This window comes from Columba livia, chromosome Z (genome assembly GCF_036013475.1).
Source record: "Columba livia isolate bColLiv1 breed racing homer chromosome Z, bColLiv1.pat.W.v2, whole genome shotgun sequence".
Taxonomy (NCBI): Eukaryota; Metazoa; Chordata; class Aves; order Columbiformes; family Columbidae; genus Columba; species Columba livia.
In genome coordinates, this window is record NC_088642.1 from 61,321,365 (window position 1) to 61,339,974 (window position 18,610).

The 18,610-nt window shown below is 39.8% G+C and overlaps 1 protein-coding gene and 1 long non-coding RNA gene across 12 annotated transcripts in view; one reads left to right on the plus strand and one right to left on the minus strand.

Annotated features, from left to right (window-relative positions):
• Positions 1–6,519, minus strand: part of PTPRD (protein tyrosine phosphatase receptor type D) — a 366,746-nt gene extending 360,227 nt beyond the window's left edge. For 2 of the 10 annotated variants that reach the window (XM_065046083.1, XM_065046080.1), the window contains exon 1: positions 6,127–6,514. The gene's annotated coding sequence lies outside the window, so the exon portion shown is untranslated. Of the gene's footprint in view, positions 1–6,126 lie in introns of all 10 variants that reach the window. The other 8 variants (XM_065046082.1, XM_065046081.1, XM_065046079.1 and 5 more) reach the window with 7 other exon arrangements.
• Positions 6,520–6,718: 199 nt separating this feature from the next.
• LOC135577296 (uncharacterized) lies at positions 6,719–18,384 on the plus strand. 2 transcript variants are annotated; one of them, XR_010468985.1, is made up of 3 exons: positions 6,719–9,350; positions 9,622–9,795; positions 15,644–18,384. It is a non-coding gene; the product is annotated as an uncharacterized LOC135577296 (long non-coding RNA). The 2 variants fall into 2 exon arrangements; XR_010468984.1 differs by lacking the exon at positions 15,644–18,384 and having other exon boundaries at positions 9,622–9,806.
• Positions 18,385–18,610: the final 226 nt, after the last annotated feature.

Consider the following 18,610-nt stretch of genomic DNA (forward strand, 5'->3'; position numbering starts at 1 on the left):
ATCTCTGGTCTTACATTTATGCACTGCCTTTTAAAAAAATACCTCCCTGTCTACAGCAAATTCCACAGAGGGAGAAAGCCCCTTCCTTAAAATAAAATAAAATAAAATAAAATAAAATAAAATAAAATAAAATAAAATAAAATAAAATAAAATAAAATAAAATAAAAATTAAAGGTATGGTTCACAGAAGTTTATTTATGCAGACAAATTTATCAAGTCTCTATTCTAGAAATAGTGACACACGTCTGTCTCATAGACCCCTTCCTTCTGTGGCATAAAAGAGATGAAAGAAATGTATAGAGTACAGAATATTCCTACCTTTTTTTTTTTAACTTTGATAAGAACAATCTTATTTTTTCAGAAAAAATAAAGTAAGCACCATAATTCCTTAACCTTAATGGAGAATATGGGCTGTGCTCCACTTTTACAAAAAGCAAGAGAAAGAAGAGAAAGAGAAGAGTAAGAAGAGAAAAGAGAAAAGAGAAAAGAGAAAAGAGAAAAGAGAAAAGAGAAAAGAGAAAAGAGAAAAGAGAAAAGAGAAAAGAGAAAAGAGAAAAGAGAAAAGAGAAAAGAGAAAAGAGAAAAGAGAAAAGAGAAAAGAGAGAAGGCAGTCTTTTTATTCACTGTACACAAATTTCAGCTTCCTTTGGAAATGCTTCATAAAATAATACAACCTACAGACAGTTCAAAAACACAGTTAAGAATTTTTTAATTCAATCAGCAAGCAGAATTACCGAATTCAAACTTAGCAAACAGGTATTTCCCAAAAGTTAGAAAGCCTATGACATTGTTGCCAGAATGTATTTGAATTTCCTCTCACTGAGTCAAAGCAAGCAACAAAAAGCCAGACTTCTTGGTAAAACCAGTGAATATGCCAAGGTGAGGAACTGAGATCGAAATGCAGTTGGGCAAATTTTCATGATAAATGTATACCTATTTACAAACATAGGACCCAAGCTATATTTTTAATTAGGCTGGCAGTGACCATATTTTGCATGAGAATAAGCCAATTCTGCCATCTAAAGAGCCAGATTTTACACACCACTTACCAAACTCTGACTAACAGATACATAGTTTTCAGAACACTAAAAACTGTAATAGAAAGAGCAATACACTTGCTTGCTTTGCTCCATATACTACATTTGATACACTGCTTTGGGAAAAAGTACACATTATCTGACTATAACAATATGTGAGCAGTTCAGCTGACAGTAACCAGGACATTCATTTTGATTGTCTGAAAACAACAAATTAATCTGTGTACCAGTGGAATTACTCCAATAATTGGAAGATTACTCAAAACTCAAATAACCCCACTACCCATAACTACGAAGATGCACAGCACAGGGCATGATAGTATACTAGGACATGCCCTCTGGTATAATAAATCGAAGTGCCTAAACTTCCATCATTTTCAGCTGGCTGAGAAGGAGGAAGTTTTCTGCACATTCTTTGTATTTGAAAGAACCCTGGCAGATATTAGACAAACAGGTATAAACAAGGGAGCTGATTTTTGCAAAAATCTCTATCTGTTTGGGGACTCTACTGCAAGATTGCTCACTTTTTGTTGTTGTTCTTGTTGTTCCTGTGCTACTAAGCTCATGGAGAAGGCTGTCACAGCATGTAAGCATAAGACACTTAAAGCTGTAAGTCTTTTTATCTTAGGGAAGTATGGACTACGCATACCTGCTGATGTAGTTAAAAAATAAGATGATAGAGTATGTAGTGTAAATTGTCACTTTTACAAATGAATTGAAAGAACCTGAATAATAATCATGTTTTTCAAAAGCAATGCTTCCAGTATTTACAAAAGCGCAACGTTTCAGTAAATATTATCAATAGCCAAGCAAAAGCCATCTGAGCTTATGAAACGTAAGTTAAAATTGTGCAATAGTGGACATATGGTTCTATCAATGCACAGTGCTTTAAACAGCAAGTGAAGTGAAGCTTGTTGGAAAGGAATTTACAAGCAAAGCACTCTCATGCAATCGTTTCCTACATCTTCAGATTTCTCCAGTTATAATGCAGCTTTCACCACAGCAGATCACCAAGGCAAGTAATGCTTCCTCTTTGCTCCTACTTGGTAAAACACTGATTGCATAGGCAGGAGTGTTTTTAAACACGGATTCTTGCTTTAGGCTGCCAAGTTGCCAGCATACATTCATTAATTAGCCTCATTTAAAGCCTTTTCCAAAGAAAACAAGGATTAAGCAAATAAAGTAAACAACTCACAGAGTATGTGAAATTGAGAGTTTTCATAAAAATATTGTATGTTGACTGTGTTATGCCAACTGTTTTTTAAATACAATTACAACATAAGCAGGCTCTCGTTACAATAGACAGCATTATGTGACTCTGACACTGAACCTAAAAGAGCCAGTATCTATACCTTTTTCTCAACTCGATAAGGAACAAAAGGTTAAAAATCACTACAATCTTATACAAAAGTGAAACACAATGATTTGCAGACCTGTACTATACTACCCATCTTGATATCCAAGTGTAAATGAAGTGCCTACCCTCTGCATTTCAGAGGCACCGCCTTGGTGTACTGACATTCAGTAAGACTCACAGTTTTGAACAGACATCTATCATCTGAGAAGACCTTTAAAGTGGATTTCATTATATTTCATCACGACTTTACTTAAGTGCACACATGCGCATTTCAGAAAATTAAACTCAGTCAATATTTGTACAACTGTTGCCAGCAATATGACAAAAAGCCTCTTCCTGTAACTAGCCTAACATCACAATACATAAAACTCTCTGTTTTAAAGACAGCTTATTAAAAAATTAGCATACCATAGGGAAACTGCATTTTGATTATATGACCTTACTGTGATTCAGCTTGAAAATCTTTTTAAATGAGAATGTTCAAAGAGCTTAGTAACGGAAGTTCATTTTGAAGGAAATCCAATATGCAAATATTTCAGCTGTGCTCTTTTACAAATTGTCTGCTTTGTCAGTTTCAAAAACTGAAAATCAACAATGGAACAGTGTAAGTATACTTGACCTTATTGCTTAGTGTCTATCAAAAATGCTACGGCTGGTGGATTTTAAATTTCTGAAAGTGACACTCAAAAATGTATAGCACATCTTCAGCTCAGGCCTGTAAATGCTGACTACGCTCCAGCCAAAGCCTTGGAGCCGCCACACTCTCAAACTTACATAACACTTACAAAGCTAGTTTAAATACACAATCAATCTATGTCTGTTGGTGCCTTGAAGTAATCCTGTTTAGTTTATCTTTTAACCCTATACTTGCATGGAATGGTACCATTACTAAGCTAATCTAAGAAACACACTGGCAACAAATCTGATTTTCTCAGATTACAGAAAATATGAAATGCAGGGAGACACTCACATCTGCCTTTGCCCAAAATTTGCACATGCCAAGTTGACGGTCATCCCCAACTGCCGTAGCACTCAGGAGAGCAGAGAGGAAAGGACACCACACAGGACTAGGGAAAATGTATGAAGTAAGGTCAAAAAAAACCAAAGTAGCAGACAATTCGAAGGCATCCCCTAAGTATCCGCAGTGTCATTTGTTATTAAGGAATAAATAAGTGGCAACTTTGCTTTTGACATGAAGCACCCATGTAAAAAACGTCTGGTGAAAGAGTGACTATATGCCATGTACTGGTACTTGCTGTACGAGTGCAGTTTATACAGGCCCCTAGTGGCTCCACACACACAGCAGCAGATGAAGGGGGATTCCTACTCTTCATCTCATGTAGTTTTGGACCCCGCATTTTTCAAATGTAGGAACAAAGGGCAACCCTAAAAATGAAAGCTGAATTGCTGATTAGACTTAAACCACCAGGTATTTAGTTCTTTTGCACACCCCCAAGTCTGCTCTTGCAAACCATCCCTGAAGATTAAGCACCAGTTTACTATCTATCTCCCGTTGAGTTCGCTGACAGTGCTGGTGTTTGAGTTACATAACTGTCACAGCAGAAAGCTTAATTTGTATTATTCTTCAGCACTCATTTTAAAGTAGTGTGACTGATGGTTCTAAAAGCAGGTCCTAAGACCCACTGCTGAAATCTAGAAATACGAAGATACCGTTTTCCTTTCTACACACCTTTCCTGACAGCTTGCCATAGCACACACAAACCATAATGAATTTCTTAGTGCCTTCTTAGAGTAGAAGTCTTCTACTTAGGCAAAGCCTTCAGAAAAGCTATACATCACTTCTGCACTGAGAGAAATCTAAATATACTTCACCATATTACCACAAGTGACAAAACTAACGCTGGAAATCTACTCCTGTAAAAAGTCTCTCATTAAATCCTTCTTCCTGTCTATGTAACACTCAGCACCTTGAAAATTCCATGCCATTACATTCACAGCTTTTAGCAATTTTGACTGGGCAAAATTTGACAGCTGAATTTATTAAACTGACCAGTTTGTCAATTTCACATATTAAAAAAAAAAAAAAAAAAACAGTAATAGCAAATCTCATGAGATGGAATTTAAAGAACATACCAAAAAATTGCTATCTAAACTAAGATGCAAATACCTATGATTGTATTTCAGAGAGGAATCTTCTTTTTTCCTTCAGAGTTGCTCCATTCAATAACAAGTATTGTAGGAGCTTTGTGTGCTCCCAGCCCAGGAGAAAATGATGTCATTTACTATACACTTTTACAGCAAGAAAGTACTGACCGTTGTAACATTACAAAACATTAGCAGACACCAGATGAAGGAAAAATATAGCACATATAGATTTTTCCATCTCTCCATCAAAATTCCCAGTAAATGTCCTGATATTACACAAGTTTCTTGTGCATGAACAAAGAGTATGTTGGAAGCGATCTCTGAAAGGCTGAGAAGACAATCATGACTTCTCACATCAATCCTAAGTTTAAGAGAATAGAGGCTTCACCAAAAATACTCATGTCTGCAAACAGGAAACTCCAAAGCAAATCAGCATCTACAAGACCCATCCCCAATATAAGGCTGTCTCAAGCGACAAGTGAAGGAACACATAAAACACTAACTATTCACGTAAATAAAATGACTCTTCTACGTCTGTCAATACTGAGAACATGGCCATGGCAAGCACAGTAAAGAAGCTGCCACCCTTCCACGAGGCAGCAACTGTACAAAGGCCAGTCAAAAGAATAAAATACGCATGACAGCAGCCTGGAGAAGTAACAAGGAGGAGCAGACATTCAAAAGCCATACATGCAAGGGTGAGTGGTAATCGCTTTGAAAGTAAATTATCTAGTTCTGTCGGGAAGAGAGGGCCAGAAAACAGGGAAAATAAGGAATTAGGTGGAAGGAAACAACTGGTCTATTTGCTAGCCTAGGAGAGCCCCGTTGTAGCCCGTGCCTCCTCGCACGGGCAGACGGCGCAGAGGGAGCTGCCAAGTTTGCTGAACAAATTCGAGACCCCCTTTGTAAGCGCTCGGAAAACTGAGTTTTCAGCCCGATGCTATCTTTCAAGTGGTTTTGAGAAAGTAAACAAAGAAATTAAAAGCCTAACCTGTGAAAAGCTTCGCATCTCCGTGCCTCCTTGCTCCGCCGTGGAGCAGAAGAAGGAGAAGGGGGAGGAGAAGGAGGAGGAGGAGGAGAGAGCCCTCCTCAGACCGGCGCCGGGGTCCCTAACGGGCGCCCGATCCCCCACACTCCCTCTCCAGCGGCAGGCGCCTCGCTTCTCATCCCTGCTACATTACCCCTTCTCCCCACGCGTTAGAATAAAGAAATTAATTAATATTAATAATTCACTCGCCAAATCAAACAGCCAGCGTGTAATTGGTGTAGCCCCCTCCCCCCTGCCCGCGTACAGTGGCATTCAGTGGAAACGTCGACTCCGATCCATCACTCGCCCTCACGCTGCCCCATCCCCCGTCCCCGCACCGCAGCTCCCCTCGCTCCACTCGCAGGCCGCGCCGCCGGGCTGAGACCCCGCGGAGAGGAGAGGGGAGCGGGTGGGCAACGGCCGCGGGGGAGCCCCGGGGCATCTAGGGGGAGAGTTGTGTATGAGGCACATGTGTGCCGGGCTGCACATACACACACACATTTTTATGCACGCTCATACGCACAAACGCGCCGAAAGAGGCGGCAAAGACAGAGCGGAGGCGGGGGGGGAGGGAAATGGGTCAGAAGCAGGGCAGTTACCTGGTCATGCTGGCTTCCCCGGTTCCAGCAGCCGCCGCCGCCGCTTGCCCGCCCGCAGCCGCCACCTCTACCCGCTGCTCCCGCTCGTCTCCGGGGCGGCCGATTTAATCCAAGCCCCGCAGCAGCAGCAGCAACAGCAGCTACGAGCGGAACCCCCCGCCGCTGCTGCCTGGCGCTGGTGCGTGTCTCTCACAGTCCGGCGCCGGGGAGCAGGAGAGAGTCACCGAGAGTCCGAAAATCCAGCATCCAGAAGAGCCAGGTCCCCGCCTGCCTCCTCCTGCCAGCGCCACCTCTCCTCCGCTCTGCTCTGTTCCGCTCTGCTCTTTTCTTCTTCTTCTTCCTGCGGCCGCAGCGGCTGCTGCTGCTCCCAGGCGCGCTCTCTGTTCCCGAGCTGCTGCTCCGTTTCTCCTCCTCCTCCTCCTCCTTCTCCTCCCTCTCTCTCCTTTTTCCTTCCCCCTTCACTTTTTTTTTCTTCCTTTCCTTCCTTCACGTCTTTTAGCCGATCCTTTTGCTACAAGTAGCAGCGAGATCGCCCACCCGGGCTCCCCCCACTCTCCCGCCCACCTCACCAGAAAAAAGTGCAGTGCAAACAAAAGCGAGGGAAGAGAGCACAGGGCGGGCGGAGTGGGGTGGGCAGAGACACAGGGAAAATCCCCAGAAACCGTCCTCGAGAGCTGAAACACGAGCAACCCTCCCCCCACCCCTCCTCGGTCCTCCGGGGGAGGACGGGGACGCCGTTGGTGCCCTGGTGGAGACGGCGCTCTCTCGTCTCGTGGGTTTGTTGTTGTGGGTTTGGGTTTGCGGGTTGTTGCGTTTTTCTGTGCTTAGTGGTTTTTAGGTTTTGGTTGTGGTTTTGGTGCTTTTTTGCTTTTTTTTTGTTTTTGTGTGTGTGTGTGTTTGTGTTTGGTTTTGTGAGCTTTTTTTTTTCTTTTTTTCTTTAATCCTCTTATGCTGTGTGCATCACAGGATCTGTATGGCCCCAAGCGCTAGGGAAAGCTTGTTGCGGAGATCAAGGACCCTTGCGTGTGTATGTGTGCGGGGGGGAGCGGAGGGCCATGGGGAGGCGAGCCGGGCCGCGGACTGGCCGGGGACAGGAGCCACATACGGTGCGGGGACACCCGCACACGGACACCCACGCGCGGCCGGGGGGTGGGGGAAGGGAAGGTGACGTCACTCCACGCCGGCGCGGGGGGGCGCCCACGGCCACACCGACCCAGTGGGGGCGGGGGCACACGAGTGGGGCGGAGGCCGGTCCCGAGGGCTGCGGGCGCCAGCCTGTGGCGAGCAGCGCTGCCTATTGTCTTCCTCCCCCAAAACTTCCCTAGACAAGTGAGAGTGACCGGACTTGAAATGCGTAACTTCTTGTCCGGGTTTACACCCGGCTGGTTGAATCACCGGGGGTCACCGGGTCTGCCAGTCCAAGTGGGATGTCACCAAGGGTGTTATAAAGGAATATTTACTTATTCAGTCAAGCTTGTGTATGGCAAGTCCATAATTTTCCTCCTGAAGAATGGTCAGATTTCATGCTGATTTACACCATGTGTTACTTGTTGCAATTAGTATCGTGCTGCGGGGCTAAAAAAAGTCCCTGCTTTTCCTGTTCCGTACTGTCTAGTCCCCTACAAAGAAGGAACAGCACATTGAACGCAGGTGAAAACAAAAGGATTTACGTAAAAAGTGCTTTGGAAAACCTCCCTTGTTGGCTTCTAACCTTCTTCAGGAGTTTGGAATATATGCCTTCCCTGCCATGGTTTCTCCTGTGTAAAATGGGGGTAAAGTGTTAAGATAAACACAAAAAGCACTGGTCAGTTATTAGGGCGACAGAACCCCATTAAGATCAATGCCACAAAAGTTGTCTTACTGGCTTCCGCATATGTGAAGCTGCGGTGAGGTATTATCTTGTCCTGAGTTTAGTGCTGACTTACTACAACTTGATCAAGACGTGTAAACCTTGATTCTGAAATCAGTCTTAGTGGTCCATGGAAAGTTCATTGCAGATAATTGCTACTTTTCTGCCGTGGAGAGGGATTTGTGTATTTTCTGTCATATAATCATATTTTATCATCCCCTGGAAGGTAGTGCTGCCAACGTGAATGGATGGAAGTGAAGACAAACCTTGTTCTCCTCAAGTCCTATAAATTGCTCTCTTCTTTTGATGCTGCCAGTTTCACCAGGAAAATGGTCCTCCAAATAACCTTACATTTAAAGGAGAACTAGTCCTTTCCAAATAGTATCTTTCGCAATACAGAATGGCTTTGTAAAAAAATTGCTTTGTATGAAAAGGTAAATGTATTACATGTAGCATGGATGACTACTTTTTATTTTGTCAAAAAGAAGTAGTCAGTAGAAAGCGTAACTTTTCAAAAAGCAACTATGGGTCCAAAGTAAAACCAAAAAATCAAAAGTCGGGCAAAACACTGTTTTATCTTTATTGTAATAAATGTGGTTAAATTAAAGCAACAATTAAATCCTCACCTTTGCCCCCTTGACTCAAATGACTGCAGGGCTGTATTTGCTTCAAAATGGCAATCCTAAATAGGTATTTCAGGTTTTAATGTTACGTCCCAGCAGTTTTTATCAGTATACTTAGCTGTTTTAGTGCTCTTCATGCTGTGATCCTTGTGTGACATTGAAGAACTGAGCAATAAACGCATGCATTTTATATTTTTCATGTGGTATCACAATGTGGATGTGAGTTTTGGGACTACATTTAGCTTTGCATTATCTTAGAGTCATAAGCAGGTTGCGTAGCTCTTCCTTCTGTTCAGTCTGTATGACAGTACACATTACAACTAAATGTGTTTCTTTCTATAGTAGTATTAAAACCAGATCTTATGGATATTATTTATGAGATCTCCAGGCTTTGTAGTCATGGGAAAGAAAAAAAAAGGTAATAAATTCATGAAGCAGCATTAAAACACTGTGTACTTAGTGTTGCTGTAGCGCGTATCATCACTTGTTATCAGTATCACAAATTTATACTTAAGATAGTAAACATCTATATGCATAAATGTGTTATATATATGCGGTTTGGTAATACACCTTTAACATTCCTTCCCCATTAAGAGGAGATAGCACAACAAGAAGCATAATTCATCTGCTACAAACTACTCATTAAACTGGATTATTTTTTTTTTTTCCTGAAATACATAAAACATTCAAACACAGCATTCTACACTGGTGTTCTATTTTTGCCAAGATTGCAGCAGTATGTTACTCTTAAGGTTAGTACAGCACTGAACTGGAAAAACATTTACACATTTTATTAACTTTAAAATGTTTCTTGTAAAACACTGAACAGTCTCTAAGATAGTAATTAAATTAGGTTTGGAAGATGTTAATTTTTTTTTTTTCTTTAAGGGGGAAGGAAGAAGGGTCTTTTATGTCATTTAGAATTAAGTATTATGTATTCCCTCAGCATTTTTATAAAAGCAGTTATCTTTCTCTCATCATTCAAAGTTAACTCTTTAAATTTTGTTCTTCCTGCTCACGCAGCTGCTGTCAGTGTCTTCATTGAGGCTACCTACCAACAGTCCGGGTTTGATGTGAAGCACATTTAAAATTCAGAGGAGGGAGAGAAAAGGGTTGACTTCCTCTCTGCTCATGCGAACACCTACCTGCAACCATACTTTGAGTGACTTTTGTTGTAGCTCTTCAAGTAAAAGATAAGTCACACTCTTTCATGTCTCAGTCTCATGAATTTCATATATTAGATAGTACTCTATTAATAGTCCACAGTATTATTTTCCTCTTGGCTGTTCTGCCTTGGATTGTTGCTTGCGTCCCTGGTAAATGGCATCCCACTAAGCTCTTTAGCATGGTAGGACATGCCTTAAACAACAGAAACCAGTGGACATTGGGTTCCTACACAGTAATATCAGGAAGGGAAGGGAGACAGGAGGGACCAGAAAGGTTAGTCTGTAGTTGCCTCTCCATTTTTTCGTCGTTGCATGCATTTTGATGGACAAATATTACAGTTTTTTATGATGATCACATGGCAAGCTGTTGGCTGAAATCTAGCAAATAATTTGTCACAAAACTGCAGTAATGCATATATTAAGAATTGGCTTATGAAATGATTACAAGAAATGTTCAGGAGTTGCTGTACTGATATTGAAAATTTTTGTTTATAAGCCACAGACACTGTGAGCTTCTGTTATTAAAGGTAATAAAATACTACTAGACAAGTAAATATGTATTGTCTATATGCAAAAATTTATTCAGCTAACACAGTTTGAGTACACATCTTTTAAATTCTGATTTAGTATCTCAGCAGACATCCTCAGTACTTATCTTTATCGTGTAAACATTTATTTGCGATTCGTATAAATCTTTTAAGTGGTGCAACTTAGGTAGCTGGAGACAGGTATGGAGAAGAAAGTGATTTTAATGTAGTTTTTTATTATCATTTTTGCCATGTTTGATATTTTTTTCCCAGCTGTCTTTTAAACAGATGAAGCTTTATACACTTGCCTGATCCTCTTGACATTCCAAACAACTTCTGTGTGTGCCAGCACATTTTAAGTCCATTTCGGAGAAGCATTCAGGTCTCATAGCCTACAGGTCTCAAACCCTGTCCTGATCTTCTGTGGAAATAGGGGTCTGGCAGATGAAGGAGACAAGCGGGCTGCTTTGCACGCTCGTCCCAACCCATTGCACCGAGTCAGTCACACCACATGCCCTACCACAGACCAAAGCTAGCTAATGGGAAAAGGTTGTGGAATCAGGTGATTCAGCACCTAAAGATAAAGAAAATTTGGCTTGGTTGTTTCTGCTTCTCGGGAACAACTTGTCATACTGGATTTTTGTACTATGTTTTGGGGTTTGTTCTTCTTTTTTAACTGAAAAGAGCAAGAGTCCTAGAAAACTAGTAATTAATCACACAAAAATCTGCAGGGACTTGGAGATGATGAAGCAGGACCAGCTTTATCAAAGTGCACTAGAGTATATGCCACAAACTGAAAATAAACAGCAGCATATGTAGGGAAAGCTGTAAATAAGATTTGCAGATAGAGAAGACAGCTTTGTCTTTTACTTCTAGAGTATTTGAAGTATCTCAGATGTGGTGAGAACACTGCTAACGATTTAGAAAGAATATACTTAAAATACAGAACACAATCTGGTGGTATTTTTCTTAAAAAATCATGCATATGTATGTAACGTATGTACGCACACAGGTGCAAGAGGTCTGCATCAAGATTTGCTTTCAATTTGAATACACTACAGTTGATGGGAATTTTTGTTCTTTGTTCTGGTTTTAAAATGTAGCCTTCTGGGGAAAAAGGTAGCCCTAAATTTTAATAGCCACAACAAAGAGCTAAGACCAGAATATCAGGAATATTTTCTAATATTAGGAGTGGAAAATTGTATCCAATAAAGAAAAATAAATAGCTTAATGACATCTTGCTAGTTCACAGGTTTTACAGTGATCAGATGGAAGAGATACATGCATTACTTAGTGTGTGTTATTTCATGGTTGCTCAACATGCACTAGGGAGACTAAAGGCACTGTTTTGCACCCATAGGTCAAAGATCACAGTGCATATAACACCATTTAATGTGCAAGTAACTGAATTCACATATTTTAAAACTCAGGAACAAGAGGAAGATACTGTTGCTGTAACTGATTCATGGAACCAAATTATTTTGTCAATCTTTTATTTGAACAAGGGCTTTTGAGTTCCTAAGGAGACAGTGTTGTTTAGTTTACATAGGTTCTTTTATATAAAAGTTTCTGAAAACACTTTGTAGAAAACAGAGACTCTCACAAACTAACAACAACTGGTCCAAGTGAAGCCTCTTAAATCTGAATGTTTCCTCCTGCCAAACCTCAAGGAGGTTCAGGTTGCAAGGTTGTATGTGGCAGTGCCGTACTGTCTGAGAAGTCTTAGTTTATTTCTTAACCTTGAACCATTTGCTTCTCGAATATAAGAAAGTTATGGAATAAGCTGTTCAGTCATCTGAGGGAGGGAGTGTTTCTCCATTCCTCTTATGTTGCCTCCTTTCTTTTAGTAAATGAGGAGACATAGACAAGCACTGAGAGGCAAGATATGGACTCTGCTAGCAGAGGTGCTGCATTATGAAACCTTGCAAGATAAAATGGGAAAACAGACAAGACAATTAAAGAAAGTTCTTCTCAACATCTTTCTCACTACAGTTACCTACAATTAATATTTTAAAGTAATTGTTGCTGTGTGCCTATAAATATTTCAATGACAGTATTGATAAATATCTACAGTACCAAAAGAAGGATTTTTTTTACTAGAGTGGACCCTATCATGCTCTGTCTTGGCTTTAAGTCTGTGTCAGGATGGCCAAGTTTAAACCTCTTCTGTTGAATCTGATCAATTTGCACAGATTCAATTATTTTTTTTCCCACAATATAACTTGCATTATCTCCAGATAATGTGTTTCCATCTTAAAAATGCAGAAAAGTGACTTAATTATCAGTGTATTATTAGGAATAGTTTCAGCTCAACTTTTAGTGGGCAAGTGTTCACATACAAAAATGCTATCATATTGACAATTATATTCAAGACAAGGACTCTCATTAGTAAATGAGGTTGCCTGAGAGCTAGCCACATGTTTATTGGCAGGTAATTCTAGATAAAAACTCTTGCAGTCTTTAGTCTAGAGTGCTATTAATCCACAGTTTTCATGAGCATTGTGTTCACCTTATTTTCAATATAAAATACAAAATATTGCAAATTCTATGAATTACAGTATCAAAAGGAACACTTATACAGTATGACCTCAACTGACCTCTGTAGACAGATAACTGAATTTCACTGAAACAGAAAAAACGTTTTACTTATAACGACTCTGTTTCTATTACCTTTCAGTTGTATCAGTTTGTTTCCTTCCATCCCATCTATTAATCACCAAATGCAAGCCCACTGAACATTTACACTGTTAAGGAGTATATAAGCTATGCACTATCTCATCCTTTTAAGGAAGACCGTGTATTTTGGGCAGAACATGAGGTGTTAAAACCACATTATCCAAACAAATCTGCTCATCACACAACATTCTCTAATCATTTTCATTCTCAGCAGTTCAATTAGAACAGAAATTAGGACCGCAAGAAAAAAATCTGTGTTTTAGCCAAATAAGTTATTCATGAAAAAGGAATGGAAAGATTAAATCTGTTGTATTGAATCCAGATTATTAGCAAACTGGGGTGCCAAGTCCTTTGTATTTCAATGTTGAAAAGTACATTTCCACATTAAACTAGCCCTGTGAGGGAAATCACGTATTAGTCACAGTTTTCCAAACAGATGATTTATGTTTCAACGAGAGAAAAAAACTTTTCAACGTTCTATTATAAAAATGACAACCCATTTGTTATGAACTTCAGCAGACATCTTTTTAGGATGCCAATATAGTTCAATGACCTCCATATAATTTTTTCATATAGGCCCAAGCTAGCACAAACACGAACTGGTGGAATGAAATCCGCAATCTAAGAATTTGCTGGTATTTTCTCATTTAGTTTCTTCACTGAGAAGGCACAAAGGACAAAAGAGAGGCAATAAATTTCAGCTCCAGTGTTTATGGAATGATAGCAACATGATTCATGTTTTTAATCTCAAGTAGGTTCTGCATATTAAAGGATGCAGTTATGATTTTTTTAAAAGAATAGAAGGAGACAAAGAAATAGTGACTGTTCCCTCTCCAGACTTACTTTCACTTCCTTTCATTTGAACTGGCTCAGTGAACTCTTGTTTGGTATTGTGACAATGTTTAGACAGCTTTCTTTCCTATCTAAGCCGCATTTTTTTGAGATCATGTTGTGAAGGAGGCTGTAGCAAAATGCCATCCAACAATACACATGGTTTTATTGCAACCAGTACCTACACTGTTCTACAGGACATCCTTCAGAAGCTAGAGGCACTGAGGCAGGGAGCAGTTCTGAACACAGGGTATCCCACTGAGTATTTCTTCTTTATATGGAATTCAGTACCTAAATCCTTGGTTGCCTGTGTGTTGTGCCACATCTCCCTGCCTAAATCCGACTGATTTTGGTGCTGCAAGGTGCAAGACTGATCTCAGAAGGAGGTGACATAGCTAATATTTGGAAGCTGTTTTTCTTCAAGATTTTGAGGAGATGGAACACCGAAGGAAAGAATAGTGTATGTCACTATTTTATCTGGTTCTGAGTATGAAATAAATCACCTAATATAATGTCATATTGGGGGTCTTCAGGAGCAGTAGTGCAATGCATAAGCTGTCGTCTGTCAAGAACAGCAGTAGTCTTGGGATCAGAAAGATATTAACTCAAATATCATTGGAATAATTGACCCCCATTTTCACATAATAAAGAAGGCAGAAATCCTAGGATTTGCATAATTCACTGTAAATAACATGCCAAAGCTCATGGCATTTGTAACAGTTTGTTGTTGCAGACTCTAGTGAGCAGCAGCTGGTTTTGTGGACTTACATGAGCAGAGACTATTTAGAAGTGCAGCTTGAAAGAATGCTGTGATCTTTTTTCTTTACATGCTGACTCCCAAGGTGGCAAAATGCAGTGATGATAGTGATGATGGAGGTGTCTTCCTGTAATTATGTTCTCAGAATTTTCAACAATATAGTGAGTGCCATCAGTGTGACCTAAAACAATTAGCTTGCTACCAGGAGATAAATCATTATCTCATCCCATCAAGTAAATTGTGTGTCTTTTTACACACACACAGACACACGCACACACAGACACTTACAGAGCCTCTTTACTGAAGAGGTTTATAAAAGAGAACAAGGAAAACTTGGGATGTGGTGAAGTGCTTTCAGTCGGGACACTTTCTGTGACACATAGTTTTTAAAAATAAAGAGGGAGGAGGCTTGCACTTGTTTTCTGGATGCAGGTAAGTGCTGGAAGAGACAAAAAAAATTAAAGGAAAAAATGTTTGTCGTTATTTCTACCAGTCCAATACTTTCAAATGTCAGAGGCTCTACTGGATTGTCAACCCCCCATCAGTTACCAAGGCTTGTAAAGACCACAGCAGTTGGTCCTGTGTTCAATGCTACCAGAATGCTGTCCATCATACCCTAACAAATATTTTGGCCTCTTTATCCAGGCATTACTAAGCAGAAAAAAGACAGACATGTCTGCAGTAGGAGACATGCCTCCTCTTCCTACTCTGATAGATCTAGATGATGTGAAGATCATGGATATGAGTAACCGTAACAATTGAGATATGTTTATAAATAATAATTTAATTTTAAATAATAAGAAAGCAAAAGGAAAAAAAATCAAACAGAAAAGTAAATTTCAAAGATTGTTTGCGTTTACTAGAATCATATGCTACAGGAAGCCACTGAGCAAATAAGCTTATGTATGACCCTACTGAGTATTTTTCAGACCTGTTTCCTGAAACAAAGTTGTCTGTCATGTGAGAATGGCCTACATTTCTTTTTTTCTGCCATATACTTGGTTTGGCTTAAAGCAAACATTTGTGCTCACTTTACCCAATGATTCAGGTTGTTCTATATTAGTGATATGTGCTTTCATTATTTACAGTTCTCCCAACCTGCAGAAGCAGCGCTTCAGGAATCCAGAAGACAGAAAGCTTCAACTAATGTAGAGAAACAGTTTCCCACAGCTGGCATATACTTCCTTTCATACCGTGTTATTGTGGGCTTGTCCAGCAGTACAGACATGAGAAGTTACCTAGCACTGTCAGCAGTGATGATAATTGTAGTTCTATATGTCAGAAAGAACAAGGACCTAAAGTTGTTTCTTGTCCTTTAGTAACTGAAGTTCAAGAAGTACCTTGTATGTTGTGAGTCTCAGAAAGCCCTTCCCCATCCAGGTTTTGAAAAGCTGTATATTGCAACCCTCGTATTTAGTACACCATTGCATGCTGGTATCCAAAACTGATGAAAACGGAAGTAAAAACAATTGAAAGGAGGCATAATGGAGAACTTTTTTAGTGACTTCTACCTTAAGATACAATACTATTCTTGTACAGAAATAGTGAAAATATACACTTCAAATATGTAGCTTAGCACACACTTCTATACATCTGTCTGCAATTTTTGTATTAGATATGTTATTGATTACCTATACAATATGTAACAAATAGGTTATATAGACAAAGGTCCATGCCCGTGCATACACATAACATAATTCTGAGCATACTCTTGGCATTAACACTCCGCTAAAGGAAGTGAGTCTTCTATTTAAAGTGATGCACTTGGATAAGCATCTGCAGAAGCAGACATTAAAAATGTGGTTACATTTCCCTCTAAGGGCTGAATTGTTCTGCTGAAACTTTTAAAGGCTCTATGAAGTGTATATTTTCATGAGTATAGGAACTGAATATATTCCAAAGATATCCAAAATACTGTTACCAAGTGGAAAGCATTTAAAGGAATACTAGGAGATGGTATTCCCAGAGCTCAGAGCTAAACCCTTAGTGATTTCCACCTCCTTATTATTTACACAAGATCCACTCCCATTTCCTTTACATAAATTGCATTCTTCTGCACATGATACAGCAGTGTGATTCAGCTCTCCTTACAAAACCTCACTGGAAGTCTGAATGCTCAGGGAGAGTGGGGTCTAGCTAGTCGACATAACTGGGACTACATTCATTCAGTACCTAAAAAATCCCTGTGTATTTTAAGGAGACCAGAAAAAAATAAAAGGTGGGGGTTTTTTGGTTTTTGTTTGTTTTATAGGAAAGCCTTTAAATAGGGAGCAGGGCTCGCATTTGCAAACTCTATTTTTAATCTCCCCTTGCAGTGAATGTTCAGGGATAGTAATGACACTGCAATATCTTCTCAAGAATTTGGAACTTTGTCAGTTGTCCTGGTTAAAGGTTTCATTATTTGTTGTTGGCAGAGCACACAGGCATGAAGCATTCATTAGTTTATCATTCTAAGTTAATATATGGTACCTATTTAAATGTGGGAAACTCACTTGCAAAAATAACTTGGTACATTGTGTGCTGCTTATTGATTGGAAAAAAAAAAATGACAGCAAATGGCCAAGGATAAATAACTGTTCTTTTCCAGAGTTTAATATCAGATCAAAACAGGTTTGTAAAAACTATCTTGACACTATCCAGTTCAAAACTATGTTCCTGAAAATGTGTTTGTCTGGATATATAAAAAAGCTATTTGTAATTACCATAGTTGTAGAATAGAATCATAGAATGTGAACTCAGGCTTGGGGCTGTGACATCTCCCTGGGGAGCCTGTTCCAGGGCTCCACCATCCTCTGGGTGAAGAACCTTTTCCTAATGTCCAACCTAAACCTCCCCTGGCACATCTTCCTGCCATTCCCTTGGTTTGTGTCATGGGTCATCAGAGAAAAGAGATCTCTGCCTACTCCTCCTTCTCCCCTTGTGAGGAAGCTGTAGCCACCATTAGGTCTCCCCTCAGTCTCCTCCAAGCTGAACAGACCAAGTGACTTTAGCTACTCCTTACATGGCTGCCTTTCACCAACGTCACAGCCCTCTTCTGGACGCTCTCCAGTAGCTTTATACCCCTTTTATCCTGTGGCTCCCAGACCTGCACACTGTGCTCCAGGTGAGGCCGCACCAGTGCAGAGCAGAGCAGAACAATCACCTCCCTCACCCGGCTGGCAATGCTGGGCTTGATGCACCCAGGACACAGGTGGCCCTCCTGCCTGCCAGGGCACTGCTGGCTTATGTTCAACTTGCCATCCACCAGAACCCCCAGATTCTTCTCTGCAGAGCTTCTCTCCAGCATCTTGTCCCCCAGTCTGTATGTACAGCCAGGGTTGCCATGTCTCAGGTGCAAAATAGTCAAAACAAAAATGAAAAATGCAAATTTTGTCTCTGTTTCAAACATCCGAGCAGGATTAACATAGGTAAATCCATTTGTGATATAGGTGTTTCATTAGAATATCTTTAGAAACTCCTGATCTCTAACAGACAAGGCATTCCAGGACTCTTTGTTTTCAGACTTTGCTAAAACATTTGAAAAAAATTGAGCTGTTAGACTAATCCCTTATGAAAATTGATTTGTGACCACAGTAAACCATCCTATGTATTTTTTGAGTCACTTCATCTATTTTTAATAACTGCTGAGATAGTTAGGAAAAGTATTTTTGATCAGAGTGACCAGTTTTTTTTAAAAATAATACTGTTTTCTGTTTAAATGCATTCAACATGAATCACTGTTGTTGGATCATATTACATACATGAAATTTTATAATATTGTATGTTAACTAGTATTCTTATATACTTTATGATATAATCAATCATTAAATAAACTTCAGGATTAAATTGTTTATTTAAGATTTAAGAGTGATTAAATTCATAAACAACATTGCCTTATATTGAATCTTGCCAGTACATGACTACAAAAGAAAGCATTTTAGGACTTCACATCTCCAGTACTTAATATTGTCAGTCAGTTCTTGAAGCTTTTTGGATATTCTTGCCCTATAAAACATCTTTGGAAATGAGCACAGGCATCCACTTAGACCAACCAAACCTTTATGAAGCACTTGAGT